At 41.0% G+C, this 19,036-nt stretch overlaps 1 protein-coding gene and 1 long non-coding RNA gene across 3 annotated transcripts in view; one reads left to right on the forward strand and one right to left on the reverse strand.

Annotated features, from left to right (window-relative positions):
- The window catches only part of PCDH15 (protocadherin related 15), a 2,278,876-nt gene that overhangs the window by 1,639,435 nt on the left and 620,405 nt on the right, over positions 1 to 19,036 (reverse strand). The window lies entirely within an intron of this gene.
- LOC135058110 (uncharacterized) overlaps positions 9,056 to 19,036 on the forward strand; it is a 56,852-nt gene continuing 46,871 nt past the window's right edge. Inside the window, exons 1-2 of the long non-coding RNA XR_010244609.1 lie at positions 9,056 to 9,106; positions 9,697 to 9,838. This is a non-coding gene — a long non-coding RNA (uncharacterized LOC135058110). The remainder of the gene's footprint in view (positions 9,107 to 9,696; positions 9,839 to 19,036) is intronic.

Here is a 19,036-nt window from a genome sequence, read left to right on the forward strand (position 1 = left end):
GGTGGCTTTGCATGACTATTGCAGAGGCTTACATTTGGGCTGATCTTCCTGTTCCAGATAGTCTCTGCTCATTCTACACATTCAGTAGGTCCCTCATGGGTGGCTCATCGAGGCGCTACTGCTGAACAACTTTGCAAGGCAGCTACGTGGTCTTCTATTAACACGTTTATGAGGTTTTATGCCTTTGACACATTTGCCTTTCAGGATTCTTCCTTTGGGCATCAAATTCTCCTGTCTACTCAGGAGTATCCCCAACCTTAGGGGAAACTACTTTAGGACATCCCCAATGTAAGAACTGTGGCACTATGCACCCTGATGAAGAAAATAAGAGTTATGGTAGACCCAAATCTAACTCTCTCTGCACATGTTACATCTACCCCCCCCTTCCTGCAGTGCACATGGTTTTGCCCATTTGCTAACAAATTTGATGCTGCAATCAGATCTGAATTAGGTCCCATGGCTTTCACTGTTCAGTGTTTTGTGGAATATTGTAAACTTTTGTCTGATGTGTGCGAGTATACTACAGTCTGTTATTGGTTGTGGGAGGGAGGATGGTTAATCCAGGAATTAAGGGACAAAAACAATTATCTGTAACATGTCCTCCAGACTGGAGAACTTGAATTTATATCTGGAAATCCAAAATTCTCACTGAGAATATATTCCAAGTACTCAGTCGCTTAGTGAATGCTTTCTTATTGGACTTTGGTATGGACATAAGCCTACAGTACTTTCTATAGAAGTCATACAGTGACCATGCTAAACTACTCAACAGCACTGATACCTTTTTCTTTGAGGCCCATAGATCCACAGGGCACCCACCATGACTTGCGGGGAATATTTTTCCCTTTTTGATGTTTCTCTCTTCTGCTATGTGGTAGAGTGTATCTTGTATGTTCAGGTCTTCCTTCTCTACTAAAACCCTGCTACTGCCTTGGGCTTGTTAACAAAACTGGCTTCCCTAGGCCAGGGGCTGGGGCAGAGGCGTAACTGTGGGAGGCAACGGAGTCAGCTGCCGCCGGGCTCCTGTTCTGTAGGGGGCACATCTCTCTTCCTGTTCTGTGTATTCAGTGACACCATTCAAGTATTCAATTAAGTAAACTGATATCCGCTACTATGTCTTTCTCCCTGCACCTTACAAGTCACACCCTCTTTATGATAAATAATAAAGTAATAGTATAAAGTGCTTGCTTCCTATTACACTGGAAGCAAGCACCTTACTGATGGAGCTACTTGCTCCTGTATAAGAAGTATAAAGCTAGGTACACACTGGCAGATTTTTTTTGGTCTGCCCGATAATCAGCCGATTTTTCAGGAAATTGTAGGCAAAAATATCTGAGCTACACACTTAAAGATTTTTTTTCAGTTACCAATTTTCTGCCACGTCACACTGTATTTGCATATGTCCTCCCACAAAGAGGATGATGTAGTGAGAGGAAAACATAGGAAATTTGGGCAGATTATTGAGAAGGCACACACACTGCTCAATATCTGGAGATTGTGGCAGATATTTTTGGTGTGGGTCGATTGATAGGAAAATCGATCATTCGGGTGTGTGTGCAAGATTTTCCCGAATTATCGTCGAAACGCCGACATGATAGTTTGTACGCACTATACAATAAATCAGGCCGGTGTCCCAATTATTGGCAAATTGGCCCAATAATTGTATAGTGTGTACCTAGCATAAGAGTTCTAACTATATGAAGTTACTTCCCTGAAAATTACAAGTAACTTTATATAGTTAGAATTATCATGCTTCCTATACAGGAGCAAGTAGCTCCATCAGTAAGGTGCATGCTTTCAGTATAATAGGTCATGGGTTCTAATCCTGGGTGTGACACTTGTAAAATAATTATCAGAAAAATAATTAGCATTGTGAGTGACTGAGCAGATCTATGTAGTGTGTGACTGCACACTATATAGATCTGACTAGTTTGCAATGGTTCTGAACTGACAATTCTAGCTTCATATAGTTAAAATCTGCAGGCGTGCTATGCAGGAGCAAATAGCTCAGTAAGGTGTCTGCCTTCAGTGTAACAATTCATGGGATCTAATCCTGGGTATTGCTACAATAAAATGTATATTCATTTTTTTTTATCTTCAGAACACTTAATATACACATATACTGTATATACAATATTCAGATCATCGGCACATGGATATACACATACACAAATATATATTTATTTATCTGTATATAGCGTGTGGGGGGGCACCAATATTTATCCTGCCTCCGGACATCTGGGGTGAACCTACGCCACTGGGCTGGGGTATATGAGAAGGAGGACTAATGCATCCTGGGAGTTAAAAGCTTAACTGTGTTGTGCCTGGTCGACTCCTACTACTTACACCCCAATGTAAGGATTGTGGATCCTATGGACCTCAGAAAAAAAGAATTAACCATGGTAAGTCTACCATAACTCTTATTTTTGCATCAAAATAAATTGTATAAGTAGCAGATTAAAGTAGCTAATAAAAAAAGACAAACCCACAAGGCATGGTTAAGCCACATACTCAATGATGTGCCAAATCATGCCACAAGGCTAGATTTTTGGAAAGGTAAATGTGAAAACATCTGTATAATACGTATTGTAATGTCTAGGGTTCATCAAGGGATCTTAGAATATAATACTGTTTGTCATATCTAGGGTTCATCTAGGAAGCTTAGCCTATAAAGATCTGTAATTTCTAGGGTTCACCTAGGTAATTTAGACCATACCTAGCCTTTTTATTTATATTATTTATTTATACTCTTTAAAGCCTACGAGTCCCGATCCAAACTACTGCACACTGGGCCTGATTCCGAGATGCATGTTAATGATGCAGCAGTTGCAAATGTGTATGCAGATCATGTGCAAAAATATGCAAATGCTGTATGGATTTTTATTGAGATGCCACCCAGCAGCTTTTAAAGTCCTAGTGGCTGCTTACAGATGCAAGGTTGGTTATAGATCAGTCAATTATTGAACCTCTGTTTAGCCATATTTTCGCACAGCATGGCCACATGAAGTGAGATGCCAGAGCCACTGTTACTGCATATGGGATTGCAGGCAGAGGCTGAGGCATGTCCTAAAAACAGTTGTGGCACACTTGCATTTTTGCCACCACTATCTTTTACTTTACCTAAATGGTCTCTGTCAATCTCTTTGCAAATAAATCCTCCCTGCGACCAAGGAGAATCTCCTAACAGAACTCTCAAAACTGAAAAAGGATAAATCAATGGGGCCCTATGAGATACATCCAATGATATTAAAAGAGCTTAAAGATTTGCTGGTAGAAATATTAACATAATTATTCAATCAGTCACTAGATACAGGTGCCATTCCAGAGGAATAGAAAGTAGCAAATGAAGTTCCAGTGCACAAAAATGGAAGTAAGGAAGACGTAAGTAACTACAGACCAGTAAGCCTTACATCAGTAATAGGGAGTGTAATGGAAACACTATTAAAATAAACAGTTGTGCAATATCTTAAAACAAATAGCTTACAGCAGGCATTCCCAACCACGGTCCTCAAGGCACACCAACAGTGCAGGTTTTAGTGATATCCAGGCTGGTTAAATCAAAATAACTGAGCTACTAATTAAGTCACCTGTGCTGAAGCCTGGATATCACTAAAACCAGGACTGTTAGTGTGCCTTGAGGACCGTGGTTGGGAACGCCTGGCTTACAGGATCCCAAATAGCATGAATTTACTTGGGGAAGATCATGCCAAACAAATTGTAATTACTTTTTTGACTCTGTGACTAAAATAATAGATCAAGGGGGGACCGTAGATGTAGCATATCTAGACTTTAGCAAGGCGTTTGACACTGCTCCTCATCATATACATCTAAATCTATTTTAAAGCATGAGATTTGATTCTAAAACAGTTAAATGGATAAGAATCTGGTTGCAGGATAGAAAACAGATAGTGGTAGTAAATGAAGTGTATTCTATGAAGAGAAATGTTACTAGTGAAGTACCCCTGGAATCTATACGTGGACCAGTGTTCTTTAATATCTTTGTTGGTGACACTGCAAATGGTATTGAAGGAAAAGTATGCCTTTTTAAAGATGACACTAAGATATGCATAACAGGGTATTGTATTGTATACTACAGAAATGGTCAAAAAATGGCAACTATAGGTAGCTACAATAGATGCAGGGAGTGCAGCTGCAGTGGGGCCCAGAGCTGAGAGGGGCCACCTTCCCTGTCATAGTTATGTGTTATATATAAATGCATAGCTACCATAGGTGCAGGAAGTTCAGCTGCTATGGGGCCCATAGCTCAGAGGGGACACCTTCCCTGTCACAGTTATGTGTTATATATAAAGGCGTAACTACCATAGGTGCAGGGAGAGCAGCTGCTAAGGGGCTCACTTTCCCTGTCACAGTTGCATGTGTTATACACATTTTTTACCACTGGGTGATACATAGGAGCCCTTACAATCTTTTACTTTGGGGCCTGAAATATATCTAGTTATGGCCCTGGAACTGCTTATTGTAATGTGCTATAAAATGAACTAGAGGGCATATAATGTTATAAAATATGAAATGGGGACACTGTAATGTTACATTATATGAACTGGAGAGCATTATAATGTTACATAATATGAACTGGGGCACTGTAATGTGGCACAATATGAAATGAAGGCACTGTATGGCATAATGTGAATTGGGGGTACTGTGTGGCATATTGTATAATGGCAGCCCTACAATGTGACATTATGTGAACTAGGACACTACAATAGTTAATATAAACTAGGGTACTACTATGGGGCATAACAAAAAAATGAAGGTACTACTATGGTTCAGAAATGAACTGGCGCTCTATTTTGGGGCATAATATTAACAACTGCTGAGGAGAGGTGTCTCTCTAGAAGCATTGCGACAGGGGCCCCTTCAAAATGTTGCTATGGGGCCCACAGAATTCTGGCTACCACAGCTTAATTCTAATAAATGCAAAATCATGCAACTTGGGTCTCAAAAACCCAAAGGCTAGATATAGTTTCAAGTGTACTACACTGCTCAAAAAAATAAAGGGAACACTTAAAAAACACATCCTAGATCTGAATGAATGAAATATTCTTATTAAATACTTTGTTCTTTACATAGTTGAATGTACTGACAACAAAATCACACAAAAATTATCAATGGAAATCAAATTTATTAACCCATGGAGGTCTGGATTTGGAGTCACACTCAAAATTAAAGTGGAAAAATACACTACAGGCTGATCCAACTTTGATGTAATGTCCTTAAAACAAGTCAAAATGAGGCTCAGTAGTGTGTGTGGCCTCCACGTGCCTGTATGACCTCCCTACAATGCCTGAGCATGCTCCTGATGAGGTGGCGGAAGGTCTCCTGAGGGATCTCCTCCCAGACCTGGACTAAAGCATCCATCAACTCCTGGACAGTCTGTGGTGCAACGTGGCGTTGGTGGATGGAGTGAGACATGATGTCCCAGATGTGCTCAATTAGATTCAGGTCTGGGGAACGGGTGGGCCAGTCCATAGCATCAATGCCTTCGTCTTGCAGCAACTGCTGACACACTCCAGCCACATGAGGTCTAGCAATGTCTTGCATTAGGAGGAACCCAGGGTCAACTGCACCAGCATATGGTCTCACAAGGGGTCTGAGGATCTCATCTCAGTACCTAATGGCAGTCAGGCTACCTCTGGCGAACACATGGAGGGCTGTGCGGCCCCCCAAAGAAATGCCACCCCACACCATTACTGACCCACTGCCAAAACGGTCATGCTGGAGGAAGTTGCAGGCAGCAGAATGTTCTCCTTGGTGTCTCCAGACTCTGTCATGTCTGTCACATGTGCTCAGTGAGAACCTGCTTTCATCTGTGAAGAACACAGGGCACCAGTGGCGAATTTGCCAATCTTGGTGTTCTCTGGCAAATGCCAAATGTCCTGCACGGTGTTGGGCTGTAAGCAATATCCCCACCTGTGGAAGTCGGGCCCTCATACCACCCACATGGAGTCTGTTTCTGATTGTTTGAGTAGACACATGCACATTTGTGGCTTGCTGGAGTCATTTTACAGGGCTCTGGCAGTGCTCCTCCTGTTCCTCCTTGCACAAAGGTGGAGGTAGCGGTCCTGCTGCTGGGTTGTAGCCCTCCTACAGCCTCCTCCATGTCTCCTGATGTACTTGCCTGTCTCCTGCTAGCACCTCCATGCTCTGGACACTACGCTGACAGACACAGCAAACCTTCTTGCCAAAGCTCGCATTGATGTGCCATCCTGGATGAGCTGCACTACCTGAGCCACTTGTGTGGGTTGTAGACTCCGTCTCATGCTACCACTAGAGTGAAAACATCGCCAGCTTTCAAAAGTGACCAAAACATCAGCCAGAAAGCATAGGAGCTGAGAAGTGGTCTGTGGTCACCACCTGCAGAACAACTCCTTTATTGGGGGTGTCTTGCTAATTGCCTATAATTTACACCTGTTGTCTATTCCATTTGCATAACAGCATGAAATTGATTGTCAGTGTTGCTTCCTAAGTGGACAGTTTGATTTCACAGAAGTGTGATTGTCTTGGAGTTACATTGTGTTGTTTAAGTGTTCCCTTTATTTTTTTGAGCAGTGTATAATGGAGACTACTGAGGATTCACTATTCCAAGTACCTTAAAGGCAGAAAAGCAATGCAACAAAGCAATGAGAAAGGCAAGTCAGATGCTTGGTTGCATAGGGAGAGGAATCAGTAGTAGAAAAAAAGTAGCAATAATAATAATAATAATAATAATAATAATTAGTATATACTATACTAATATTATAGGTTATTGGTATGGCCTCCTCTAGCATATGGTGTCCAGTTCTGAAGATCATATCTCAAGAAGGATATAAATACATTAGCGAGCATACAAAGATGGGCAAATAAAATGGTGCATGGTCTACACCACAAAACTTACCCGGGAAAACGAAAATATCTTAATATGTATAGTTTAGAGCAGAGTAGAGAAAGAGGAACATGATAGAAACTTTCAAATATACCAAGGGTTTTAACAAGGTACATGAGGGACTCATTCTTCTAAGTAAGAGAAGTATTAGAACTTGAGGACATGTGCTGAGACTAGAGGGAGGTAGGTTCAGGGGAAATTTAAGGAAAAAATACTTCACTGAAGGGCTAATGGCTATTTATAGCAATTTAAACATGCTTTGGATAGTCATATGATTATGATTACAAAGAAATAAGGATCTTGAGATTACCTAAAGTATAAATAAAAGGGGCAGACTAGAGGGGCCAAGTGGTTCTTATTTGCTGTCATATTCTATGGGGCATATGTAACAGGGTCCAAGTTTATCAGAGGTGCGGGATACCAACTGATCTTGGATTTTTTTTACTAAAATATTGCTGCATTAAAAAACATCTGAGATTAGCCAGCATCCCACACCTCAGACAAACCTGGACCCTATTACATACCTCCCAACTGTCCTGGTTTTCGCGGGACAGTCTCTTTTTTTAAGTCTGTCCTGCTATCCCTCCCAAGGACCACAGTGTCCCGCGTGGGGGAGTTGGCAGGCTCCCTATCACTCGCTGCTCTGCTCAGTGCACAGCATCTATTCCAGTGAGGCAGAGGGACTGGGGGCACTCCAGCAGCTCACAGAACGCTGGCCATGCCCCCACTGTGACGGAAATGGAAGGCATGGCTCACGATCATGGCATTCATGTGAAACCACGCCCCCTTTCCATAAGGCCATGCCCCCTTTTGGTGCCACGTGACTTCACCACGCATGGAGTCCTGCATCGCAGCCTACAGATGTTGGGAGGTATGCTATTACATATATATGGTTCTATTATGTAACCCTGAATCAAGCCAATTGTTATCACCTTAACACAGTGGTTTCCAAACTTTTTTTAATCACGGCACCCTAGAATATCAGAACTTTTTTCACGGCACCCCTAGGCCAAAAATTTCTTATTGAGAAATTTAGAAATAAATATTACATTAAGTACATTGCATTTATATGTCATCCTTAGGGTCAGTTGTGTAGTGAGTGACAAGATTTGCTTCTGTTTGGCCACATATTTTATGACTGGCAGCCACCAGCACTGGTTTTGCCTATTATATTGACCATGAAAAATTTGAATTGGTCCTGGACCACCAACCCAGGGCACCCCTGCAAGTGTCCCGAGGCACCCCAGGGAGCCACGGCACACAGTTTGGGAACCTCTGCCTTAACATGAAATAAGGATGTTTAATTTAACATGGCTTGCTGACAAATAGGAACTGTAATTATCCAAAACTACACTGAAAGCAGGTCTGTATGTATAATAATGTAGTTTTATCAGTTTAAATAGCTGTAACTACAACGAAATGCATTAGCTGACCTTCATTATCAGTGTTATTCCTCATCAGTGGTATCAACTTTGGTGCCTCATTTCTTATCTGGATTTTCCAGCTTTTCATTACATGTACTCTGGAACCAGACCACTGGTTGTCATTATTGCTGAAGGGACCCTTTCCACTTGGAACTGGCAATTATTTACCACTTGCTGGACTCAAACATCTCAAAGTGCCACATATTTATGTGATTATTCACAATGATAGCTATAGATGGACTTTATAAAGACTATGCACCAATTTACTACATCTCAGCATTACAGTACAATAAGCTGAAAACTGCTTCTTCCAAGCTTAAACATTTGACTGCAATAGTATTATGTATATGTATTACTAAAAGTATATTAACAATATGTTGAAAATACTTTGAGTATTCCGTTTGTGATAAGTTATCGGTTACTATTAAATATATATATATATATATATATATATATATATATATATATATTGTGACAAGAACACTGGAATAGTATTTGAGGGCAGGTATGTTTGTCCCAGGTTCTTGTCTTACATGTATTAGAAAAATGAAAACTTCTAGGAAAATGTTTTGTTTTGTCAGAAACTTTTCAGTTTGTTGGAAAAGCTGGATAAGGGCCCTGAAAGAGAGATAGGGCAAGTTCCAGACATTGGGCCCAGTTTGGGTCTTTGGCCTCACAGAAGGCTAATCAGGCTTTCAGCTGTGTAAGAGTGTTATAGGGCTGCTGGCCTGATTAGTGTGTGCAGACTGCCTGGGAAGACTGTAGGATCTCTGTGAGAGAAATACGCTGCCTTACACAAGTGAGCCATACAGTGTTGACTGGAAAACTCTGTGTTTTTTTTGTTTAGAGACAGTTAGGAACGTCTTGTGTTTAGTTAGTGCCAGACAGGCAAGGTATTTTCTTTTGATGTTTGTATTGTTTTCTGTTTAATAAAGCTGGTTGTGGCCAGTTGCACCCTAAATACTGGACTTGTATGACTTCTCAGCTGCTGCCTGCTGCCATCTACCCCAAGAAACGGGGTCCGGTTCCCCTACAGTGTTATATATATATATATATATATATATATATATATATTATGTGTGTGATATGATTGTTGATTAACTAAGGTGGTTAACCTCAGTTTCAGGAGGTTTTCTGTTGCAACAGTTTTCTGTGCCTGTAAGCTCATCTCTATAGCATTTTAAGAGACATATAAAATGTTAATAATTAAAAGTTATCCATTTGGAAGAAATGGCCTGTGTGATATATAGGTGTCATATACAGCAGTACTAGATCAGCATATGTTAATGTGACAGATGCAATACAGTTTCCACTTAGATGGCTTTAATGTATAATTGTGTTCATTCCCTCCTGAAATGTTCACTAAATACAGTGTACTGTTTCTTTCAGGGCTATCATATTATCCCGATGGACTGTTTAAGGTATAATACAAAATTTTCATAGAGCATAAAATACAACAGCATCCACAGGAGGACATGGCAAAGAAAAAAAATAGAGAATATACAGCATATATTTACCAATTAATCAGAGAGTGAGTACAAACCTATAAATAAAAATTATCATAAAGTGGAAACAATGTCTAATCATTAGTGAAGTGCTAAAAGAAGTCAAACATTTTGCGTTCATTCTGTAAAGCCAAATTTCATTGTTCATGAGTCTAAATGTAAAATATATGAATTTAAAATATCTATAAAGTTTTTGATTTAAACATATGTAAAATGAATAATAAAAAGGAATGCAAATAAAAACAAGCAGGCATATGAAACAAAATTTCCTATATATATATATATGTCATTGTAGCATTACTTTTTCAGCATGAGCAATACAGTCAGACTGTTTCACACAAATAGAAGAAATATAACAATGGCTCTTGCTAACAAAACTGTATTGTATTCACAATACTGTCACACAAAATTTATTGTAGAACAGCTAAGGGAACAGCAACATTTCCCTGCAAGACTATTGATTTCACACAATGGTTTAAATCAGTGTACATAGGGGTATTTTATTGATGCATACTCATGTTTGCAGTCATTGTTGGCAATTGTAAACTATTAATTTGCTGTGCTAAAGGTATAACAGGCTTTTAAAAGCATTTCAAAGTCAACATGACAAAATTATACACTGTTAAATAAGTGCATATTTTAGAACGTTAATCATGAAACCTTTATGTAAATGCTTGAAAAATATTTGTTTAAATAAATAATGAGTACATCATAAAACAGAACATTCATTTCTATTATGTTGCCAAAACTGATAGTGTACAAATCTGTAATAAATAACTTTATTGTATTTTATTTTTTTATAAATTCTATTTTCTACAATGATCCAAACAATAGTGTTTAGAATAAGATTAAAGTACACTTAATTTTACACTAGAAAATAGCCTTATTCAAAAATAAGCATGGTACTATACAGTAGGTAGTAGTATATTTAATATTTAAGAGAGAAAATATTAAATATATTAATACAAATAAAGTGTTTATTCTACAATCCTTCAAATAGGTTCAGATTTATTTAGAATCCTTACGCAACTATCTATGTTTTTATTTTTTTGTCTTTTCAGGTTTTTTACGAATGAATAACTCCTGCTAAAATACCCATCATTGGTTTTCATAGATGGCGTCATCTATGGATAGAGTGTTTTGCACTCATTTGTATCTTGTACATTGACCCAAAGACCAAGTAACCAATTTGATAAGCTTTAAACACTTATAAATTGGTTGCTCAATGTATCTGGCCAGACATCACAACTTGGTGGGCATTTAAGATTTCCTGCCCAGTTGTGATGTCATGGGCCCTAATTCCGAGTTGATCGCTAGCTGCTTTCGTTTGCAGCACAGCGATCGGGCTAAAAATTGGCACTTCTGTGCATGTGTATGCGGCTCAATGCGCACGCGCGACGTACTTTCACAAAAGCTGATGCAGTTTTACACAAGCTCTAGCGACGCTTTTCAGTCGCACTGCTGGCCGCTGAGTGATTGACAGAAAGTGGGTGTTTCTGGGAGGTAACTGACCGTTTTCAGGGAGTGTGTGTAAAAACGCAGGTGTGTCAGATAAAAATGCAGGAGTGGCTGGGGAAATGTAGGCGTGGCTGGGCAAACAGGAACTAAATAGTCTGAAGTGATCGCAAGGTAGGAGTAGGTCTCGAGCTACTCAGAAACTGCACAATCTTTTTTTGTAGCAGCGATGAGATCCTTTCGTTCGCACTTCTGCTAAGCTAAGATACACTCCCAGAGGGCAGCGGCTTAGCGTTTGCACAGATGCTATAAGCAGCTAGCGAGCAAACAACTCAGAATGAGGGCCATTGTCAGCAGGCCCTCCGGCCACAGAGCCGGCCCTAGGCATAGGCAAACTGGTCAAATGCCTAGGGCATTTGGAATGCCTAGGGGCACAAGCAGCTTTTGCTGATTAATTGATATGCTACATGACTATATTCTGTGTGTGACTGCAGCTGTATCTGCATACAAAATGCTTCACTGTACTCCTAGAAACCACTGTAATGTGGCATTTCATATGCAGATACAGCCACAGTTGCACACAGAACATAGGCATGTCGCATACCATTGTAATCAGCAGAAGCTGCTTGTGCCCCCTAGTCACATAGCAGTGCAAATAATTGCATTTTTCGGCAAACAAAATGTGCCAGATGTTAGCAGAGCTGTCTGGAAACTGCCAGCTGACTCCACGCCAGACATCTCCTGCTGCATGTATTGAGGCAAGATGTACATAATGTGTATAAGGGCATTCATAATGTTCGGCATATGTGTAAGAGGCATTGTGTGTGTCATTATGTTTATAAGGGTATTAATAATGTGCAGTATATGTGTAAAGGACATTAAGTGTATAAGGGCATTTAATAAAGGTTGGCATAATGTGTAAAGCACATAATATTTATAAGGACATTAATAATGTGTCATGTGTAAGGGTGCTGTATAATGTGTATAAAGGCATTTCTAATGTGTGGCATTATGTGTATAAGGTGCTCTACTGTGTATACGTTGCGTATAGAAAGGGCACCACTGTGTGGTCTAATGTGTATAAAGAGCAATATGGTATGGTGTAATGTGAATAAGGAGCAATTCAGTGGGATGTAATGTGAATAAGTGGCACTAATGTGAGGAGTAACGTATATAAGGTAAAGTGGTACTACTATGTGATGTAACGTGAATAAGGGACACTATCAAATGATATAATGTGAATGAAGTTGCACTACTGTATGGTGTAATTTGAATTGAGGGTACTATTGTGTGGCCATGTCCCTTCCCAGCAAGAACACGCCTCTTTTTGGGCTGCGCACCAAATGTGCACACGGTTTATATTTAAAATATGGGGGGTAGGAGCACCAAAATGAGGACTGCTATGGGTGATTGGTGATGGTGCTGGGAAAGGGGTGCAGTGTCAGACGTTGAACTAGCAGTGGTGTAGGGGGCACCAGCCAAAATCTTACCTAGGGCATCATATTGTTTAGGGACAGCTCTGTACAGCCACTTAATGAGTCAATCAGTGAGTTGCATATGCGCACATTCAGATGCACCAATATATCTGCAAGATATATCATGGCCTGCTAGTTTTGTGAATAATGCCATTTCCAGACATATAAGCTGTACACACCTGCCGATGCATCAACGATATATCATTCATAGACTTTACGAACTGTATATCACATAGTGTGTACCCTGCATTAAATATGTACAGTGAAGAGCCTGGAACTCATAAACTTACTGTAATATTTGCCAACTTTTATTTTGGGGTAGAGACACTTTACTGTAAATTTATATAAATTACTTGCAAACTAAAATAGTACTGCAACTACTGTAGGTCCACTGCGTTGGTTCTACTAGTTGAGGTGCACCTCCTTACTGAAGGCCACAAAAATGTTTGCTCCTTTGTAACTTTTTTGAGAATTCAAATCATTTATTAGCATCACTGATGTGACAATATTTTTTAGCTCATCAATTTAATTTAAAATGAAAGTTAATATTTGTTTTGCCCGATATTATCAGTAATCAAGTGAAAGTACTGTAGATGTAAAATACATTGTTACTATATTCAAGAGAATAGCTGTTGCATTTACAGGATTAATAACAGTTTCCCTTTTCATTCATTGCTGATCAGTACTTGGGTTTATAAGTAAAAGGTGTTCAAGGATTTAGCTAGCTCATGGAGCACATTTACTATTCATGTTATATTGTCTATAAAATCCACAAGTAACAAGTTCCATTGTACATGAAATATAATAAATGAATCTATAGAAATGTATTTAAGAGCACATAAACGGTTTGTACTTATTTCTGTATACTAAGTTGCCTTTATCTATGCCATACACTTAATGGGAAATCTGAAGGTTGGGCCTTACTGTAAAACTTTTCTCTGGGTGAGAGAGTAGTAGACAGGATGTGAAATTAATTACACAATAAATTACAAGTAAACAATTTAAACAGATAATATAAATATATATATATCTACCTATCTATCTATATATATATATATATAATATATATATATATATATATATATATATATATATATATATATATATATATATATCAACCTGTAATAAACTGTACCACAATTTGGATTTACTTTCTCTTGTGGGCAAAACCATGTGCAATGCAGGTGGGGCAAATTGCAGAGAGAGTTAGATTTGGTTTTTTTGTTTTTTTTGTTTCTGTGCAGGGTAAATAATAGCTGCTTTATCTTAACACTGCAATTTAGATTTCAGTTTGTACACACCCCACCCAATATCTGCCCCACCAGCACTGCACATGGTTTTGCACATTAGACAAAGATTTTGCTTTTGCGATCCATGCTGAATTAGGCCCTTAGTTTGCTAACATTTTTAGATGCAATTTCTGTAGTTCAATGAGTAATCAGTTCCTGTGATACTCCCTAAGCACAGGAATAGAATGACACAATGTGATTGCTAACAGTAATTATTTTAACATGCATGGCCGGATCTAAGCAGGGGCGACAGGGGCGGTCGTCCAGGGGCCCCCACACATTAGGGGCCACACACTCTCCCCATGAGTTGCGCACGCCGCAAACACTGAAATCGGAGCACAGCATGATTCTGCTGTGTCTCCGATTTTGAGTACTCAGCAGCGGGATTTCACACACACACACACACACACACACACACACACACACACACACACACCACCACAGCCGCTGGGATCTGAGCAACATCCAGGAGCTGAGATTGAGGCAGCACCATTTCACTCTCAGCTCCTTCCTCAGCGGCGCCAGCAGTATGTGTGTGACTGGCTGGGACTGCAGCACAGGGGTAACGGGAGTGGGGTCCGGTGCCATACAACACAAAGCTACACATACTGTAGATATATACAGTATAGTGCTACAGCCACTGCGCTGCTGCGTTACTGAGCCTGCTTCCTGCTTCCAGGTGATCACTGGCACTGTCACTACTGCCATGGAGCCGGGTCTCTCTGCTGCACATGCGTAGCCAACGTGGAGCTACGAACGCCTGGAAAAGACAAGTTACTGACTAATTAACTTTCATTCTGCAGAGACAAATGTGCAGCGTAATGTCAGGTGGCGGTCTGTCACTATGCTTACTGCTTTACTCAGTTATAATTTCACAGAGCGTATTGCTCCCTCCCATGTCAGTGTTATATACATAGGCAATCAGCTGTACTCCCTGCATAATGTGTACTATTCTGCAGCTGACAGGTGACTCTGTGTCGTTCCGTCTTAGCCCTTTTTCATTTCATTGTCTGTGCGCTTCCCTGTGTGTGCCCCTCTGCACTTCCCTGTGTCCCTGTACTCCTCCCTGCCTGTGACCTTCTCTGACTTTGCCCCTTTACCCTTTATTTCATTTTTTGATAAGGGCCCTCACAAGTTTGTTGTCCAGGGCCTCCACAGACCTTAAACTGGCCCTGTTAACATATATGCCATATACCTGTATTAATTAAAAAAAAAAAAATTGTCATGCACTACATATGTAGATAAAATGTGACTATTGCCCTGATTCAGAGAGTTATATGAATTAGATATTTACAATTAGCTATTGTATGTAAATCTTTGATGTTTTTTGATCTGCACGTGTGCAGATCTGTTTCTGCGATGTCGCTCACAGTGCCTTTAAAGTTGCAGCAAGATTGACATGCTGCAGGCATTTAGGAGCAGCGTAGTGGAGCATTCCATAAAATTGGGGGCTGTCGGCCCAGTTTTCTGGTTGTGCCTAAGCCAGTGGCTGCATTCTTGTGTGCAGCTTTACTAGCCCTGGCAGCATGATATTGCAGCACATCCCAAGTAACTTGAGGGTTATTCAGATGTCCGATGTTCATGCAGATGATCTGATGTTGCATCTATGGATGCAGCAGCGGATCAGAGAAGCCGACATTTTGCATCTTTTTACTTAAGATGCCTCCTGCAACTTTTGCATAATTTCGTACAGCTGCTGCGCAAAAAGATTCAGTGGCTGTGCCATCAGTGTACAACTATGTATTAGCCCCTTCATGTTGCGTATCATGCTAATGAAAGTAAATATCACATGATATTAAATTTTCTAACAAAAATATACTGTCACACTAATCATGAATTTGAAATACCTTTAGGTGTTTCAATTCTTAGGAGACTTAGAAGAATGGCCTTTTGTACACCTGCATTAGCAGTTATGCTGTACTAAGGATATACTCATGTACTGTATACTGACACTCAGTATATTGTCCTTCAACTGAGATGTTTTCTTCAACAAGAGCTGAAAGGAAAAATTCTGCTTAAAGAGGCCTTTTAAAAAGGTTATTTTTCTCTGATTATCATTAAGGCCATCTACAATAGAGCATAGATGGGTAATATTTAGAGATGAGCGGGTTCGGTTTCTCGGAAACCGAACCCCCCCCCCCCCGAACTTCACCCTTTTTACACGGGTCCGAGGCAGGTTCGAACCTTACCCGCCTTGCTCGGCTAACCCGAGCGCGCCCGAACGTCATCATCCCGCTGTCGGAAATTCTCGCGAGATTCGGATTCTATATAAGCAGCCGCGCGTCGCCGCCATTTTCACTCGTGCATTGGAGATGATAGGGAGAGGACGTGGCTGGCGTCCTCTCCGTTTATTGTTGAACTTGATTGCTTTATTGCTTAATTGTGGGGAGGACTGGGGAGCAGCTGTTAGGAGGAGTACAGTGCAGAGTTTTGCTGATAAGTGACCACCAGTTTTTATCCGTTCTCTGCCTGAAAAAAACGCTCCATACCATATCTGTGCTCAGTGTGCTGCATAATATATCTGTGCTCACACTGCTTAATTGTGGGGACTGGGGAGCAGCTGTATTATATAGCAGGAGTACAGTGCAGAGTTTTGCTGACAGTGACCACCAGTATACGTTGTCTGCCTGAAAAACACTCCATATCTGTGCTCAGTGTGCTGCTTTATTGTGGGGACTGGGGACCACCAGTATAATTAATATTATATAGGAGGAGTACAGTGCAGAGTTTTGCTGACCAGTGACCACCAGTATACTATATATAGCAGTACGGTACGGAAAGCCACTGCTGCACCTACCTCTGTGTCGTCATTCATTAAGTATACTATCCATCTACATTCTATACCTGTGGTGCATTTTAGTTTTGCAGTTTGCTGACACAGTGACCACCAGTATACTATATATATAGCAGTATGGTAGGCCACTGCTGTACCTACCTCTGTGTCGTCATCCATTAAGTATACTATCCATCTACATTCTATACCTGTGGTGCATTTTAGTTTTGCAGTTTGCTGACACAGTGACCACCAGTATACTATATATAGCAGTATGGTAGGCCACTGCTGTACCTACCTCTGTGTCGTCATTCATTAAGTATACTATCAATCTACATTCTATACCTGTGGTGCATTTTAGTTTTGCAGTTTGCTGACACAGTGACCACCAGTATACTATATATAGCAGTACGGTAGGCCACTGCTGTACCTACCTCTGTGTCGTCATTCATTAAGTATACTATCCATCTACATTCTATACCTGTGGTGCATTTTAGTTTTGCAGTTTGCTGACACAGTGACCACCAGTATACTATATATAGCAGTACGGTAGGCCACTGCTGTACCTACCTCTGTGTCGTCATCCATTAAGTATACTATCCATCTACATTCTATACCTGTGGTGCGCCTCTTTTTTTCTTTGCATCATGTGCTGTTTGGGGACAATTTTTTTGAAGTGCCATCCTGCCTGACACTGCAGTGCCACTCCTAGATGAGCCAGGTGTTTGTGTCGGCCACTTGTGTCGCTTAGCTTAGTCACACAGCGACCTTGGTGCACCTCTTTTTTTCTTTGCATCATGTGCTGTTTGGGGACAATTTTTTTGAAGTGCCATCCTGCCTGACACTGCAGTGCCACTCCTAGATGGGCCAGGTGTTTGTGTCGGCCACTTGGGTCGCTTAGCTTAGTCAGCCAACGACCTCGTGCAAATTTTAGGACTAAAAATAATATTGTGAGGTGTTCAGAATAGACTAAAAAGGAGTGGAAATTATGGTTATTGAGGTTAATATTACTATGGGATCAAAATGACCCCAAATTCTATGATTTAAGCTGTTTTTTTAGGGTTTTTTGAAAAAAAACACCCGAATACAAAACACACCCGAATCCGACAAAAAAATTTCGGTGAGGTTTTGCCAAAACGCGTCCGAATCCAAAACACGGCCGCGGAACCGAATCCAAAACCAAAACACAAAACCCGAAAAATGTCCGATGCACATCACTAGTAATATTATTATTTTACCTCTGGTGTTGCTCCAAGTGGCTGTGCAAGTTGCCATGGTTATCCCAAATGAATCAGTGTTTCTGTTTCAGAATTCCCTTTGAGCTGCATTCTTATCTGTTTAATGATACTTGAACACAGTGCCAACAGGGTTGTTGTTGTCAGGGCTGCAGCTAGGAAGGCCCAGATGCCCTGGGTGCCAGAGTTGAGGGGGCGGCTGGCCTGTACATAACAGGGAGGAATGGAGGGCCTCCAGGGCTGGCGTAACCCACTCTGGAAAGTATGCAAAGCAGGGAAGCTCCTAGCAGGAGAGGCGCTATCCCTGCTCTCCTGCTGGCAGCGAGCCACCTGAAGCATGGCTCATCAGTCTCAGTCCACTACCACTGTTGCTGATTTCCTGAGACAGACTGGGGCAATGCACTATTGATAAATAATTCCCATCAGACAGAGCTGAGTGGTAATAGGAGCATGTGCTGAGCTCTGACTAAAGGAGCCCATCACATGCTCCTCAGACCCATGGAGATCGGCAGCAGCCTCATTCTGAGGCTGTGATACTGCTATGCTGGGTGCCTGATGCTACCTTTGTGTGAGTACACTGTTGCATAATGAATTATGTATATAAGCAGCACTACTACTGCGATATTATATGTATAAGGGGGTACCACAACTGTGTGGCATTAAGTGTTTATAGGACACTACTGCCTGGCATAACATGTATAAGGGGCACTACTGTGTGGGGTTCAGTATGATTTACCACCACCCAGGATGCCGAATGTCAGTATCCCAACTTCAGCATCCCGAGCAGTAGAATGTCGGCAGGGGGACAAGCGCAACAAAGCCCCTTGCGGGCTCGCTGCACTCACCACACTGTGGGCTTGGTGGTGAACTATGCTCACCACAGGTTCTACTATCCCTCTGTGGGTGTCGTGGACACCCATAGAGAAGGAATCACCTACATTGCCGGTATACTGGCAGCAGTATGGTGCCCCCGTTGGGATCCCGGCATCGGTATTGT

This window comes from Pseudophryne corroboree, chromosome 3 (assembly GCF_028390025.1).
Source record: "Pseudophryne corroboree isolate aPseCor3 chromosome 3, aPseCor3.hap2, whole genome shotgun sequence".
Lineage (NCBI taxonomy): Eukaryota > Metazoa > Chordata > Amphibia > Anura > Myobatrachidae > Pseudophryne > Pseudophryne corroboree.